The sequence below is a fragment of the Dipodomys ordii genome, unplaced genomic scaffold (genome assembly GCF_000151885.1).
Source record: "Dipodomys ordii isolate 6190 unplaced genomic scaffold, Dord_2.0 Scaffold41, whole genome shotgun sequence".
NCBI classification, from domain to species: domain Eukaryota; kingdom Metazoa; phylum Chordata; class Mammalia; order Rodentia; family Heteromyidae; genus Dipodomys; species Dipodomys ordii.
This window is the reverse complement of record NW_012267257.1, coordinates 14,379,135-14,394,810: the sequence shown is the minus strand read 5'-3', so window position 1 is coordinate 14,394,810 and position 15,676 is coordinate 14,379,135. Positions and strand designations below refer to the sequence as shown.

The window sequence follows — 15,676 nt, the reverse complement described above, 5'->3', positions numbered from 1 at the left end:
AGAGCTTCAATTCCAACTTTTTGGTGCTTAATTGGAAATAAGGGTCTCAGACCTTTATTTATTGTTTTGCCAGTCATGGGACTTGAACTCAGGGCCTAAGGACTCTACCAATTTGAGCCACAAGGCTACTTCCTATTTTCTGGTGGTTAATTGGAGATAACAGTCTCATGGACTTTCCTGCCTGGCTTTTACAGTTGTGAGCAACCTGCACCCAGCTTCTCAGACTTTTGTGCCCATGCTGGCATTGGACCATAATGTTCTTATCTCCGCCTCCTGAGTAGACAGAATTTATAGACACGAGCCACAAGCATCTAGCTCTACTTTACCTTTTAAATTAATGTCATATGAAACAAAAGGTCTACAGATACCAAGCATATTAGCTGTTAAAAGTTTTTGAGTAATTTATTCAGTAAGGCTAAATTACAATACGTTCTAAAACAAGGAGCACTGATGATTATTTTGCTGACAAATTGTAGCTAACTACAAGTTTTAATATGAGCCAATAGTTAAGAATAACTTAGGGAGGGGAGGGGGACATAAATTTTGCACCTATTAAAAAGTATCTGATTCACAGGTTATACAGAACAATATTTTACACTGGCATGCAGGGTAACATGAAAAGTATAAAATTTAAATTCTACGCCATCATATTTCACCACTATTATTAAAAAACACATACCAAGATGTGTCCAGAAAGAATCAACATGAATCTAATATATACACAGTTTAGTTCATATAAAAGGGGACCTGAGGAAATTCAGTATAGGAAAGCTGACAGTTGGCTTCTAAAAGATGACACCCCACGTTGCTCTAGAGAACAAAATTGCAGCCAAAAGCTGAAAGTTAAAGGGTTGCAGATTTCAGTCAATATAAAAAAGAAAACAAAACACAGAAATGAGTCCAAAGAAATTATAATTTCTATTTATAAGCTTTCCATATTTTCATATAAAAGTAGCTAACACTTTCTAAATACATGCCAATAATAAGACAGGAAAGGGGAAGTTTACATTGTAATAGTGGAAAAGTGAGCTGGGCACTGGTGGCTTATGCCTCTAATCCTAGCTATTTAGGAGGCTGAGATCTGAGGATCAAGGTTCAAAGCCAGCCCAGGTAGGAAAAGTCCCAAAGTAGAGCTGTGGCTCAAATTGGTAGAGCACTAGCCTTGAGTGAAAGAGCTCAGACAGTTCATGCACAAGTCCCGAGTTCAAGCTCCACAACTGAAAAAAAAAAAAATACTGGGAAAGTGGGCTAGAACAGTGTGTTTCATTTTGTGGACAATTCTATATCCTTAAGGGAAAAACAAGCCACTAGCAAGTCATACTCCTTTAACATTTTAGACCTGAGAAAATTTTTATTCATAATATAAATTTGCCAAGTCTGAAATATGTTAAACATTTAACTAATAAAGAGTTCACTTACTTAAGATTATATAAGAAAGATTTGGGTTAACCAAAAAGTTTAGATAAAATTGTATTATTATAAAGTTGTCTTTAGTACCAATAGGGAACTAGTTCCAGGACTCCCCAGCATTACAAAATCTAAAGATATTTCACTCAAATCTCTCATATAAAATACCATAGTATTTGCACATAATGTACATATATCCTTGTACATATTGTAAGTCATCTATCACTTGCAATATGTTATTAATATAAAAATTCTATGTAAATAGCTGTTGTACTGCCAGATAATAATGACAAGGAAAAATGTCTACACATGTTCATTAGTACAGTCTTCATTATTTTCCCTGAATATTTTCCATCGTTAATGCAGAACCAGAAACTATGGAGGGTCTAGTACACTTATCCACCATTCCTTACATAGTACCTGTCCATATTTCTTCATCCCTAAAACTTGCCCTTTATAAGGGAAAAAGTGGAAATCCTTTGATCCTAACCATAAAAAAGATCATGTGACTCAGGAAGGAAGACTATCATATGCTCTGGTTTATGTCTTCAGTCTTAGTATAATTATCAGTGATATGCCCTGTTACTTACTCTCTTAAGTTTCTCAACAATAAATTATATAGTCACCTTTCCCAGGAACCATATTAAAAACAGGTGCCAGTGCAAGCAACAATTTCTGTTTCCATCCTAGGGCTGCCTATCCCAATTCTGGTCTGTATAGTCAGGTCTCTACACATCATCTCAATGGGAGCACTAACTTCACCACAAGCATCAGGAAAAATGATAATCTAGTTTCAATTCCTAGGGCAGTGAAATGCGATTTAAAAGAAATATTCTCTGATTCATTATCCTAAACCTACCTCGAAAATTCTCTTTTGATTCCAAATACTCTTAGAAAAATTACCTTTTGTACAGTACAGATAACCAGATTAACCTATATTAATTCAATTACACACAAGGTGGCTACGTAAATTTACTTTTTAATATTGAGAGAAAGAGCTGAGGGTATCAGTGTATAGTACTGTACTTCCCTTGTGTAAGTGAGGTATGGGTCCCTAACACAGCAAGTAGGGTAAGAAAGAAAAAAGAAAACAAAATTAAGTCAAATTAGCTTAAACAAAACTGGTTGTAAGTAGAAATAATTCAATCAAGACTTTTGGAATATTAAAAGGTGTTGATGGAGGGCTGGGAAGGTGGCTCAGTGGTATAGCGCTTGCCTTGAATGCATGAGGCCCTGGGTTCAATTCCTCAGCACCATATAAGCAAAAAGAAAGCCAGAAGTGGCGCTGTGGCTCAAGTGGTAGAGCGCTAGCTGAGGGACAGCGTCCAGGCCCAGAGTTCAGGCCCCATGACTGTACACCCCCCCCAAAAAAAGGTGAGATAGTAGCATATACCCAGAATAATCCTGATACCTGGAAGGCTGAGAGAAAAATATCTAGAATTCAAGCCTAGCCAGGACCCAAGGACAAATTTGTCTCTGAAAGAACACAAAAAAATTACAATGGGCCAGAAGTGGAGCTGTAATCCCAGCCACTTGGGAGATAGGTAGAGATTAAGAGGATCTCATAGTTTGAGACCGACATCTCAATGAATAAGTGTCAAAAAAACTGATGAAGGGGTCAAAAATAGTGTGTATGTATATAGTCAGGAGTATTATTCAGCCATTACAAAGTAAAATATGTTGTTGGCAGGATATTGAATAGAAATGAGATAATCACTTTGAGGAAGTCAAGCTCCAAAAGCCAAATATTGCACGTTTTTGTTCACATGAAGACTCTAGACCTGAAAAAACTGGGAGGGTTCTGAGAGGGAGAAAGGAAAAGGAGAGGGTAGGCATATACGAAGAGGACAGAAATAATTCACTCACACATGCACGCACATGCACACACACAGAAATGCATATGGCATACAATAATAAAAACTAAAAAACACTGTTTGAAAATGGGGAGAGGGTAAGGATTTTTTGGGGGGTCCGGTAGTGGGCCTGAACTCTGGGCCTGGGCATTGTCCCTCAGCTCTTCAGCTCAAGGCTAGCGCTCTACCACTTGAGCCACAGCGCCACTTCTGGCTTTTTTTTTCCGTTGAGGAATTGAACCCAGGGCCTCATGCATGCAAGGCAAGCACTCTACCACTGAGCCACCTCCCCAGCCTGAGGGTAAGGTTTTAGTGTTTAAAGTACACTATTACATACATATGGAATTATCACAATGAAACTCCTTTGCATTATTAATAGATTCTTGGAGAAAAAAAAAGCCAGGAGTGGTGGTGTACACCTGGCATGGCGGCTGCAAGGAAGGGCACGAATAAGAGGATCACTGTTTGAGAGGCACCTGGGCAAAACCAAGAGATTCTACCTGAAAAATAGTGAGATAAAACAAGGGTTGGAGCTGGGCGCTGGTGGCTCATGCCTGTAATCCTAGATACTCAGGAGGCTGAGATCTGAGGATCACGGTTCAAAGCCAGCCCAGGCAGGAGAGACCATGAGACTCCTATCTCCAATAAACCACCAGAAAACTGGAAGTGGCGCTGTAGCGCAAGTGGTAGAGCACTCGCCTTGAGCTGAAGAGCTGAGGGACAGCGCCCAGGCCCAGAGTTCAAGCCCCAGGACCGACAAAAAAAAACAAGGGTTGGGGGTGTGATTCAGGTGGTAAGAGAACCTACCTGTCTAGCATATAAAAGTCTCTATGTTAACATCATCATACCATCTCCCCAAAATTCCCCAAATACAACCACCAACAAAGGCTGATTGGATAAAAGGAGTTATCTCCCTGCATAAAGTGTATAAAATTAAATTCTTCAAGTACTTAGCAATTTTTAAAAATCCAAGTGTTGTACCATCACAATACATTTATGGGCAGGATCACGCCTGTAATCCTAGCTACTCAGGAGGCAGAGATCTGATGATGATCACAGTTCAAAGCCATGAGATCTTATCTCCAACTAACCACCAGAAAACAAAGTGGCACTGTGGCTCAAGTGGTAGAGCACTGGCCTTAAACTGAAAAGCTGAGGGACAGCACCCAGGCCCAGAGTTGGGCCAAAAACAGTAACAATAGCAGCAACAACATTTGTGAACTTCGATAAAATTTCACTTATAAAGCATGTACTAGAATAAGAGCGTCTGTGTTCGAATAATTTCTTATTCTATTAATAAGTCAAATTTAATCAAGTTCAGTCAGTTTTAACATAGACAAGCTAACAAATCATGAAAAATACAAAATGTTTAAGGTTGAGAAAAGCCAGGAGTCAGACATAAAAAAGGACGTAATTTTTGTTAAAAAAAAATAAAAACACTCAAGGTTCAGAGAGAAAAGATCATGATTCAAGGCCAGAATGGGCAGAAAACTTCACAAGATCCCTTCTTATTAACCAGTAGCTGAATGGGGTAGTGGGAGGTTGTCATTCTGATTAGGGCAAGAAGCCTAAAAAGGCTGGATTGTGCTTCCGACAGAAAAACCCTATCTCTGGGGCTGGGAAGGTGGCTCAGTGGTAAAGTGCTTCCCTTGTATACATGAGGCCCTGAGTTCAATTCTTCAGCACCATATAAGCAGAAAAAGCCAGAAGTGGCACTGTGGCTCAATTTTGGTAGAGCAATAGCCTTGAGCTGAAGACCTAAGGGACAGTGCCCAGGCCCAGAGTTCAAGCCCCATGACCAACCAAAAAAAAAAAAAGAAATTAAAAAAAAAACCCTATCTCAAAACTAACTAGTACAAAAAAGAACCAGAGGCATGGCTCAGTAATAGCATGCTTGCCTAACAAGTGTGAGGCCCAGAGTTCAAACCCAGTGCCCAAAAACCCTTTCATCTGCACCAAGAAGACAAAAGCTTCAAACTAGAGCCTAGAAGATAAGTTAACAAATATATACAAGACAGAGATATGAAAAATTAAGACAAGGGGTAAGTCTAGGAGATCCAATATTTAACTAGATGAAAAAGAAATTAAAATTTCTCACTAACAGAAGCACATTTCCAAATTCAATGTTTTTTGTTGTTGTAGTTTGGGTTTTTGTTTTTTGTCAGTCACGGGGCTTGGACTCTGGGCCTGGCCGCTGTCCCTCAGCTCTTCAGCTCAAGGATAGTGCTCTACCACTTGAGCCATAGAGCCACTTCTAGTTTTCTGGTGGTTTACTGGAGATTAGAGTCTCATGGACTTTTCCTGCCCAGGATGACTTTGAACTGTGATCCTTAGATATCAGCCTCCTGAGTAGCTAGGATTACAGGTGTGAGTCACTGACGCCTGGCTGAGACTAGTATTTTTCAATAGCAACACAAAAAAATATTCTAAACAATCAAAACAATGAAAAAATAATGCCCTAGAACTAAGTAGAAATTAGACTAAGAATAACAGCAAGGGCTAGCAGGAGACAATTGGATTATGTCTTCAAAACTCAGGCAACAATGATTATTAATGTAGAATTCTGTACTCTGACTAATTACATATAGGATCAGAATAAGGATCTCAGTTTTTATTTATTTACTTTTGGCAGTACTGAATTTTGGGAGAAGAGAAAAGCATGAGAAGCTATTATATAGTAAGTCTAAACTATAATACAGGAAATAAAATAGCATGCAGGTGATAAACTCTGAACTAGCAGAAGTAGCATATTATTTAATGATATAAAGATTAACACTAAAACAAAGAGAAACAGAATGCCAGAGATCTTTGAGAAGTTGGAGGTCTTCAGTATTTTTGTAATTGGAATAGGGCCAGACTATGTAGCCCAGGCATACCTGAAATTTTTGATCTTCCTGCTTCTGCCTTTTCAGTGCTGGAATAACTGTGTACCATCATTTTTGGCTACTTCTTTTTTGAGACATGTAGTAAACTCACACTGACTACATACTATGTAGGCCACACTGGAACTTACAATCCTCCTGTCTCAGCCTCCCAAACACAGACATGTACCTTGTGATTCTATTTTTCTTACTTTAAATGATTTAATAATACTTTAACATTTTAATCCCATGTCTTTGGGGTAGAATACCTAGTATTATAAGACTCAACTACACTCAAAGTGATCTACAGGTTCAATGCATTATACTTGTATAATACTTGCAAAAGACAATGGAACTGAATTAAAGGACCAAAAATAAACCCTGAAGTACACTGTCAAATAACTGACAAAGGGGCCAAACACCAGTCTTTTCAACAAACAGTGCTGGGAAAAGGAGACATCCACATGTAAAGAAATTGAGTTGAATCCTTTCAATAACTCAAAATGATCAAAGGGGTACCTAGTCTGACATCAAAAGCACAAGCAAAGAGAGACAAAAGGGACTACGTCAAACCTAAATTCATTAAAGAACGTAACTACTGGAGTGAAAGACACTTCAGAGATCAGGAAAAAATATTTGCAAACTATTTGTTAAAAGTAAAACCCCAAATCATAAGAATTCTTACTACTGAACAAGAAAGTCAAATAACCTGACCTTTCTATAAAGATATATAAATGACCAAAGAATATATGAAAAGATGATCAAAATTCAAATCAAAATCACAAGTTGTCATTTCATTGTCCATTTAGAAGGGTTACTATAAAGACAAGTGTTTGAGACATGTGGAAGAAATAAAACCCTTGGGGCTGGAGTGTAGCTCAGTGATAGAGTACTTGCCTAGTATGCTCAAGGCTTTGGGTTCTGATCCCCTGCATGGAGAGGTAATAAGGGAGGGAGAAGAAGGGCAGGGAGAGGGGAAGAAGAGACAAAGTTAGAACTCTTATGTATTGTTGGTAGGAATATAAAAGAGTGCAATTGATATGAAAAGAGCTATAAAAAAGAACTGTTAGGATTTGAAGCATGGCTCAGGTGGTAGAGTGCCAGCCAATGAATGAAATTATTAGTGGAGTTCCATCTCAGACAAAACAAACAAAACATCTTATTATGTGACTCAGCAATCTCTCTTAAGGGTATATGTCCAAAAGAAATTTTAGAAGTGTTCAAGACATTCAGAACTATTAACAGAAACCAAGAGGTAGAAACAACCCAAATATTCACCAATAAAAGAATGAAAAAAAAAAAAACCCAAAAGGTATATACAATGGCAAGTCAAGTTTTGAAAATGAAGGAAATTCTGTCCTAAGGGTAAAAACAAATCTTAAGGACATTATATTACCTAAATGAAATAGGCCAGATACAAAACATATATTGTGTGAATGTGTGTTATGTGCTGGTACTGGTGCTTAAAACTCAGGACCTGGGCACTGTCCCTTAGCATTTTCACTCAAGGTTGGGCCAGCTCAACCACCTGAGTCACAGCTCAGCTCCACTTCTGGACTTCTGGATTTTCAGCCCAGGCTGATATCAAACCAAGAATCTCAGATCTCAGTCTCCTGAGTAGCTAAGGTTGCAGGCTTGAATCAACAACTGGCCTTAAGACAATTTTTCAAAATAAACCACTAAATGAATACTTAGGATTCAACTAAGTAAGCTTAGATAAGAGAACAAAAAACCTCCTGTAATGTAAGGTACCTAAAAACAAGAACAAAATACTTCTAAAAATTTCTTTATTAAAGATAAAGGAAACTTGAAAGGTAAAAGCCTTAACTACATTAGGCTATTCTGATGGCACCTGCTCATCCTTGTAGGTCTAGAACAATGTCCAAGTTATCTATCTAGCATTTTGGGGTAACATCGTAAGCATGTATGGAAATGTTACAATGAAACCCTCTTAACAAATACTTGTTGATAAAATCTGTTAATAAAAAGTAGCTGACCTGCAAATGCCATTGCTCTGCAAGGAAAGTTATGTACAGGATGTAAAAAAGTGAACAAAATTGAACAATGTTTGCATCCTCTTATGGTCTGGTAACAAGAGCTCATGAAGTTGCACCAGTTAGCCTAACACACTTTTGAGTGGTCTAAAATTGGTAGCTTGCCAACAACAAATGTTGGTCTTGAATGAGCAATGAACAAATGGTGAGAACTCCAATCTATTGCACATAGGTATTATATTCTCACCTAGAGCCCCAAAACTCCTCCCATTTTATGCAGAATACTACATAAAATGCCTATCATTTTCTGTGTTAGCAGAACCAAGAAAGAACTGAGAAAGAATAGTGTGGGATTTGGGGGCTCTGATAAGGAACCATCAAAGTCAGTGGATTAGGATAAAGCTCTTCTCAGTCTTTAAGGGAGAACTGTAAGGAAACTGTCTCAGCCTGGATGAGTAAAGATGAAAAAAGCTCTTCTCATAAATGACAAGACAGACCTTGTCATAAAAGAAACAAACTGCAGGTTTGGGCTATTAAATCAGAATCTAAGCCAAGAAATTAAATTCTCAACAAGTAATAATTCCAACTGCCACAAAATACCCATTTCTCCCTAAATGCCGTAGATAATGTTAGAAGAAACAGGCTTATAAATTTAAAAAGTCTTAAACAAGATGCCATGAATACATCTGTAAAACTTAAGTACATTAAAAAAATAATAAGGTATATTGCCCGGTGCCGGTGGCTCACACCTGTATTCCTAGCTACTCAGGAGGATGAGATCTGAGGATGGTGGTTCAAAGATAGCCAGGGCAGGAAAGTCCGTGAGACTCATCTCCAATAAACCACTAGAAAACCAGAAGTGGTGCTGTGGTTGGCTCGCCTTGAGCTGAAGAGCACAAGGACAGCACCCAAGCCCAGAGTTCAAACACCACGATCAAAACAACGAAACAAAAAAAACGTAAGGCACAGATAAAAAATAATTAGACCTCAGGTCTTCATACTTGTACTTGGGTCATTATTTCTTGGGGTTTTTTTGCTTTAGTTTGTTTTTCAGATGAGGTTTCAGGCTTTCCTGGAGTCAGACTGAGATCAAGATCTCCTACTTCTGCCACTTGAGGATCTGAGATTACAGGCATGCTCTACAACCTCTGGTCCTTCAGACGGACTTTTAAAAGAACCAAGCAGAACTTCCAGAAATTAAGTACAGTATACAAAAAAGCCAGAAACTAGGCTCTTACATAACTTATTAGACATGCTGGCAAAAAATTACCCAAGGGACTGGGAAGGTGGCTCAATATCAGAGTGTTTGCCTTGCATGCATGAAGCCTGGGGTCCAATTCCTCAGGACCACATAAGCAGAAAAAGCTGGAAGTGGTGCTGTGGCTCAAGTGGTAAAGTGCTAGCCCCAGAGTACAGGCCCCATAACTGACCCCCCAAAAAAAATTACCCATGAAAGAAGTTAAAAACTCTAGGTGAGAACAGTGTTGGTTAACATATTCAGTTGGTATGATAAATGAAGATCAAGAAAGATAGCTAAACAGATTCCCCAAAACTGATGAAAAACAACAATCCTCAGATGTAGGAGGCCTAACAATCCCCAAACAGGAGTAAATAAAACAGAATACATAACAACATGTATGCAAATGAGGCAATAAACTTAAAAGACAAATTTTTATAGTAGCCAGAGGGGGGGGGAAATCTGCCTACAGAGATTTAGTGGAAATTAGAGAAACAATAAAAATATTTTGGAGGCTAGAGATGTAACTCAGAGGTACTGTAAAACACAACAAAACAGAACAAAAGATATTCTGAGATTAAAAAGAGGAAGGGAAGATGGGAGTCAGTGGCTCACGCCTGTAATCCTAGTTACTCAGGAGGGCTGAGATCTGAGGATTGCGGTTCAAAGCCAGCCTGGGCAGGAAAGTCTGTGAGACTCTTATCTCCAATTAACCACCAGAAAAATGGAAGTGGTGCTGCGGCTCAAGTGGAAGAGCACCACTAGCCTTGAGCTGAAGAGCTCAGGGACAGCACTTAGGCCCAGAGTTCAAGCCCCACAGTGGAACGAAGTAAAAAGAGGAAGGGGGTGCTGGGAAGGTTGCTCAGTGGTAGAGCGCTTGCCTTGCATGCCTGAGGCCCTGGGTTCGATTCCTGAGCACCACATAATGCAAAAAGAAAAAAACCGGAAGTGGCGCTGTGGCTCAAGTGGTAGAGCGCTAGCCTTGAGCTGAAGGACAGCGCCAAGGCCCAGAGTTCAGGCCACACTACCGGACCCCCCCCAAAAAAAAAAAACGAGGAAGGGAGCTCATTACTGAAGAAAATTCTGAAATATTTACTTCAGGATGAATGAAAATTATTTCGGAATGAATTGTTGACATTGGTAAACATGAAGACCAATAACTGTTTTTTTTTTTTTGTTGTTGTTGTTTTTGGGTCCAGTTGTGGGGCCTGAACTTTGGGCCTGGGCGCTGTCCCTCAGCTCTTCAGCTCAAGGCTAGTGCCGGCTTTTTTCTCTTTGCTTATGTGGTGCTGAGGAATCGAACCCAGGGCCTCATGCATGCAAGGCAAGTGCTCTACCACTGAGCCACCTTCCCAGTCCCCAATAACTGTTTTGTGTATGTGCCAGTCCCAGGTTTGAACTTGAGTCTGGGCACTGAACTTCTAAGCTCAAGGCTACTGCTCTACTACTTAAGCCACAGTTTCACTACTGGCTTTTTAGTTGTTAACTGGAGATGAGAGTCTCACTTTCCTGCTCAGGCTGGCTTTGAATCATGATCCTCAGATCTCAGCTTCATGATTAGCTAGGATTACTAGTATGAACCACTGGTGCTTGGCTATAATCAATGTTAAATATTAACTGACTATATAATAATTGTGCCCAAATTTTCTAGAATGACTGGGAATGATGTTGTATACTGTCTTACCAGTCACTCAGGGCAGGGGAGATTGTGGATTCCAATTCACGGTTAGCCTGGAGAAAAAAACTATCAAGACCCCATCTCAATAAATAAATTGGGTGTAGAAGCACACATGGAAGAACTTTGATCTGATTTGGCCAGAGTAAAAAATATGACATTCTATCTAAGAAATAACTAAAGCAAAGAAGTGGAGGTGTGGCTCAAAGAATACTTACTTGCCTCACAAGCCTGAAACCCTGAGCTCAAAAAACCCCAACGCTACTGCTACCCCTCTGTCCCCAACCAAAAAAAGGAAAACAAACTAAAATGCTATACAACTGCTCAAAAAACTACACATGAGCCAGGTGCCAGTAGCTCATACCTGTAATCCTAGCTACTACTCCAGAGGCTGAGATTTGAGTTCAAAGCCAGTCCAGGCAAGAACATTCATGACACTCTTATCTCCAATTAACCACCACCAGAAAACCTAAAGTGGTGCTGTGGCTCAAGTGGTAGTGCTAGTCTGAGCTGAAAAGCTCAGGGACAGCACCTAAGCCCAGAGTTCAAGACCAAAAAACAACAACAAAATAACTACACATGAACTATGCAAAAAACACAACTGCTTAAAAAGAACCTTACAAACTAGTGAATACACTAAAACTTCATGGGTAACATAATTAAAACCAAATGCTCTGTAACTCTGTATGCAAGAAAAAAAACTATTTCATCATTTCTCAAGTATATTAACATTTCTTCAGGGAACAATATGTACATTCACACTGAGATGGAAAAAAACACTGAAAATGATCTATGTCAATTTAGTTTTTTTTAGCACATGCCCTAGGAGTAGTTACAAAAGTGTGTAAGGTCTAAAAAAAAAACCTAGGAAAACCAGATGATAGTAACTTAGGTGACAAGCATTATGACCAAATTTATAAATTTATATTTTGTAAAGAAGATCATACTTATGATTAAAAAAATAGTTTGGGTGGACTGGATTGGGAAAGAAAGAAGCTATAAAAGCTAACCTCATAAACTGCACACCATTGTTTGTCCTCCTTATATAGTTACTACTTAAAAGACTTTCTCACTGTTTCCTTATCAAAAAAGTATCTTTCTTCAACTCCAATTTCAAGGACATTCTTTGTCAGCATTTGTTTTCCCCCCCTTGTTCTCACAAACTTGTTCCCCAAGTTTGCAACCAGAGCTTAATCTTTTTCTTTCATTTATTCAAAACATGTTTACTAAACACTTGGTAAGTGGCAGGCCTTGTATGTTCTCGATTTCATCCATATTCACAATTACAAATTGTGATATCCAGATTTACACTACTAGCCCTTACCTTTTCTGAACCTCATTTCCAAACACCTAGAGAATAATGGCTAACTTTGATATGCCAGTTACTATTTGGAGCACTTTGCAAATAGTATTGACCCCCACACCCACCCCTCAAAACAACAGAAAAATGCAGAGGCTTCCTGGGATATACTGATAGCTTTATTTAAGTTGTTGGAGGTGTGGCTCAGTGGTACAGCACCTTCCTGGATGTCAGGATTCCCAAAACAGGAGGGAGAATCTATATGCAAGGAAAGGTTTCTTAAAGATTACATCTGCAAGAATGGCAATTTACTTGTCTTTTAAAATTACAGAAAACTATGAAAAACAGCAGATTAAGATTTGTAGCATAAGGACTGAGTAAATGCTCACCACAAAAATATTAACATGAATTATTAAAAAAAAACCTAAAAGCTGTTAGTAGTGGGACTTTATATGACCTCTTTATCATGTATCCTAACCCAAAATTTAGTGTGTCATCATGAATACCAAAGCTCTACACTTCAATATAGGGCTGAAGATGGAGCTCCGTATCAAACCACTTGCCTAGCATGCATAAGGCCCTGGGTTCAAATTCAGTATTGTTTAAGAAAGTCTAAAGCTTCACCCAATATTTTGCATAGCAATGATGAAAACCAAGAACTAGAATTAAATTTACATATAAAATGTTTACTTTCAGTATCTATATTGAAAGATGTGAGGCAACTCATTAACATGTCCCACAGGCAAATGTTTTAAAAGATTTGCTGGAGGTGTGGCTCAGCAGTAAAGTACCTAGCAAGAACGAGGCCCCAAGCTGAATTTTCAAATCAAAAACAAAAATTTTGCAGACTAAGCTTTGATCTTTCACCTCTAAAAGATTCACTGTACACTATTCCTGACCAGAAGTAAAAACACCATTAACTTATTTTTGCATAACTTGTTATTGTTACTTATTCAACTTCCTTGGCCAAAATATCAGTATTTGGTGTGATTTCTTGCTCTTAAATGTAAACTATTTTCATGTACGTACATAAACTTAAGGACAAAGACCCTTTATAGTATGGGTGATATATGCATAAGTAGTATCAAAAAGCTAGTCCTCTCATAACATATGCGTAGTTAATAACCAATTCAGTAATTTGGATGTTACTGATAAAATATGCAAGCATTTTAATCCCCAAATTAAGTATCTTTAGATTGACATGTCCTCCTCCCTTATTCCTACCTGCATTTTGAAAAAATGCTCAAAGTATTTAACAACAATTAATAATCTTGCCATGCACCTGTGGCCATAAAGGAAAAGTATGTAAATTGGTATACAGTAAAATTAAGAATTTCTATTCAACACAACTACTATTAGGTAATCCAAAGGCAATCTGCAGAATTAAGAATTTCTATTCAACACAAACTACTATTAGGTAATTCAAAGGCAATCTGCAGAAAAGGAACTGGCAACATATATTTCTGACACCCCCCCCCTCAAAAAAAATTCTCATACGTAGTATGTACTTAAAAAAAAAAATCTACAAACCAGCCAGGTATCAATCAGATGTGCTGGTGGCTCCTGTCTATAATTCAAGCTACTCAGAAGGCCTCATCTGAGGATCCTGGTTGGAAAGAGAGCAGACAAATCCCGGAGATTCTTATCTCCAATTAACCAGCAAAAAGCCAGAATGGAAGTGTGTCCCAAGTGGTAGTGCCCTAGCCAGCCTTGAGCAGGAAGCTAAGCGAGAGTATGAGGCCCTGAGTTCAATCCCCAGTACCAGCACAAAACAAGTTAATAATCCTAAATCTATCATTGAGTGGATACTATAAAGCAGAAACATACTGTGTAAAACAAGTAGAATTTCTAATGGCTGAATACAGCCTTTTCTAGGACACTTGGTACTTGTTAAGCAGTAGATTTATGGCCCAGGCCAGTAACTAACTCATTTCCCAGGGGAAAAAAAAGGGTTGATTTCCCTCACCTCTCCACAAGCAGCTCTAATAGGTTTTATAAAAGACGACAAAGCAAACCTGATTAACATTACAGCTAGTTAGCAAAGGATATGTTAAAATTATATACATTTTGACATTTCTTAAAAAAAATAAATCAATGAAGCCAGGCACCAGTGGCTCATGCCTATAATCCTAGCTACTGAAGAGGCAGGCTGAGATCTGAGGATGACGGTTTAAAGCCAGCTTGGGGAAATAAAGTTCATGAAACTCATCTCCAATCAACCACCAAAAAGTCCTAGTGGAGCTGTGTCTCAAGTAGTAGAGCACCAGCCTTGAGTAAAGGACAGTGCCCTACACCCTGAAGTTATGCCTCAGGACCAGCACCAAAAAACCAACACAATCAGTGGGTCCGAAGTATTGCTTTTCATAGACATGTATTTCTGTTCAGTGTACATTAAAATCATGTTTCTTGCAATAAATGGCATCTTAGGGTCCCATAAAATAGAGCAATTCCCCCCCTTAGTTTCAGCTCCAAAACACCTGCCCAGTATCCTATTTTACAGATGGTCAAAGTGAAAACTCATATAATGGCTTCAAGGATACAAAATCAAGAGCAGAAGAGATTGTCACTCAGATCTTCAGGTTCCTAAATGAAGGTTTTTCCATTACACAACCTGCCTGCCTCTCGAAGAAAAAACAAAAACCTTATCCGGGTTTAACCAATAGCTAATGAACCTAATGCATATATGTAAATGTACGTATATAACAATTATAATGCTTATTACTCAAGAGCTCTGTGTGCTTATAGTTTGAACCAATTGAATGACCCTAAAGTACCAACAATAAGATACCTAGTTCGGTGCGTCTTTGTCTCTGACTGACAAGATGGATACAAAACCACTGACCGGTCAGAATTGACAGCTGGCCTTAAGGTAGGGATTTCATCCCGTGCATTACCATGACTCAGTGCAACCTCACTTGCATTTTCTTCTCGCCAACACCCCCCGTGGAGAATCACTGGCCTACGTGGAGCCTATATTCAGCAGCTGCAACCAGTCTGTGCAGTCCATTTTATCAACACTAGAAACTTCGCACATCCTTTTTCAGACTAACAACTACACAATTCACAGGTGGTTGGTATATTAACATCTCTCCGTGCAGGAAAAAGTAAAAGGGAGCCGGAGGATGCAGTGACGCCGGCAGATGGTTTGATGGGAGGACCGGGGAGCTCAGGGCAGAGAAGGTACCGAAACAACGACACGTTATCTGGGCTCCGGGGGCGGGAGCCTGGGGGACGAACAGAGGCGTCGCAGGAAGAGTCCGACAGACTAGCGACTCGTCCCTCCCCGCGAGGTCCCTCCGGCTCCCCTTTCTCCATCCTCCAACCCGAGGGAGACCCGAGGCGGGGGCTG

The 15,676-nt window shown here is 39.2% G+C and overlaps 1 protein-coding gene across 1 annotated transcript in view; it reads right to left on the bottom strand.

Moving 5' to 3' along the window:
- The window catches only part of Zfr (zinc finger RNA binding protein), a 73,040-nt gene that overhangs the window by 56,323 nt on the left and 1,041 nt on the right, over nt 1–15,676 (bottom strand). The gene's annotated exons all lie outside the window — the stretch shown is intronic.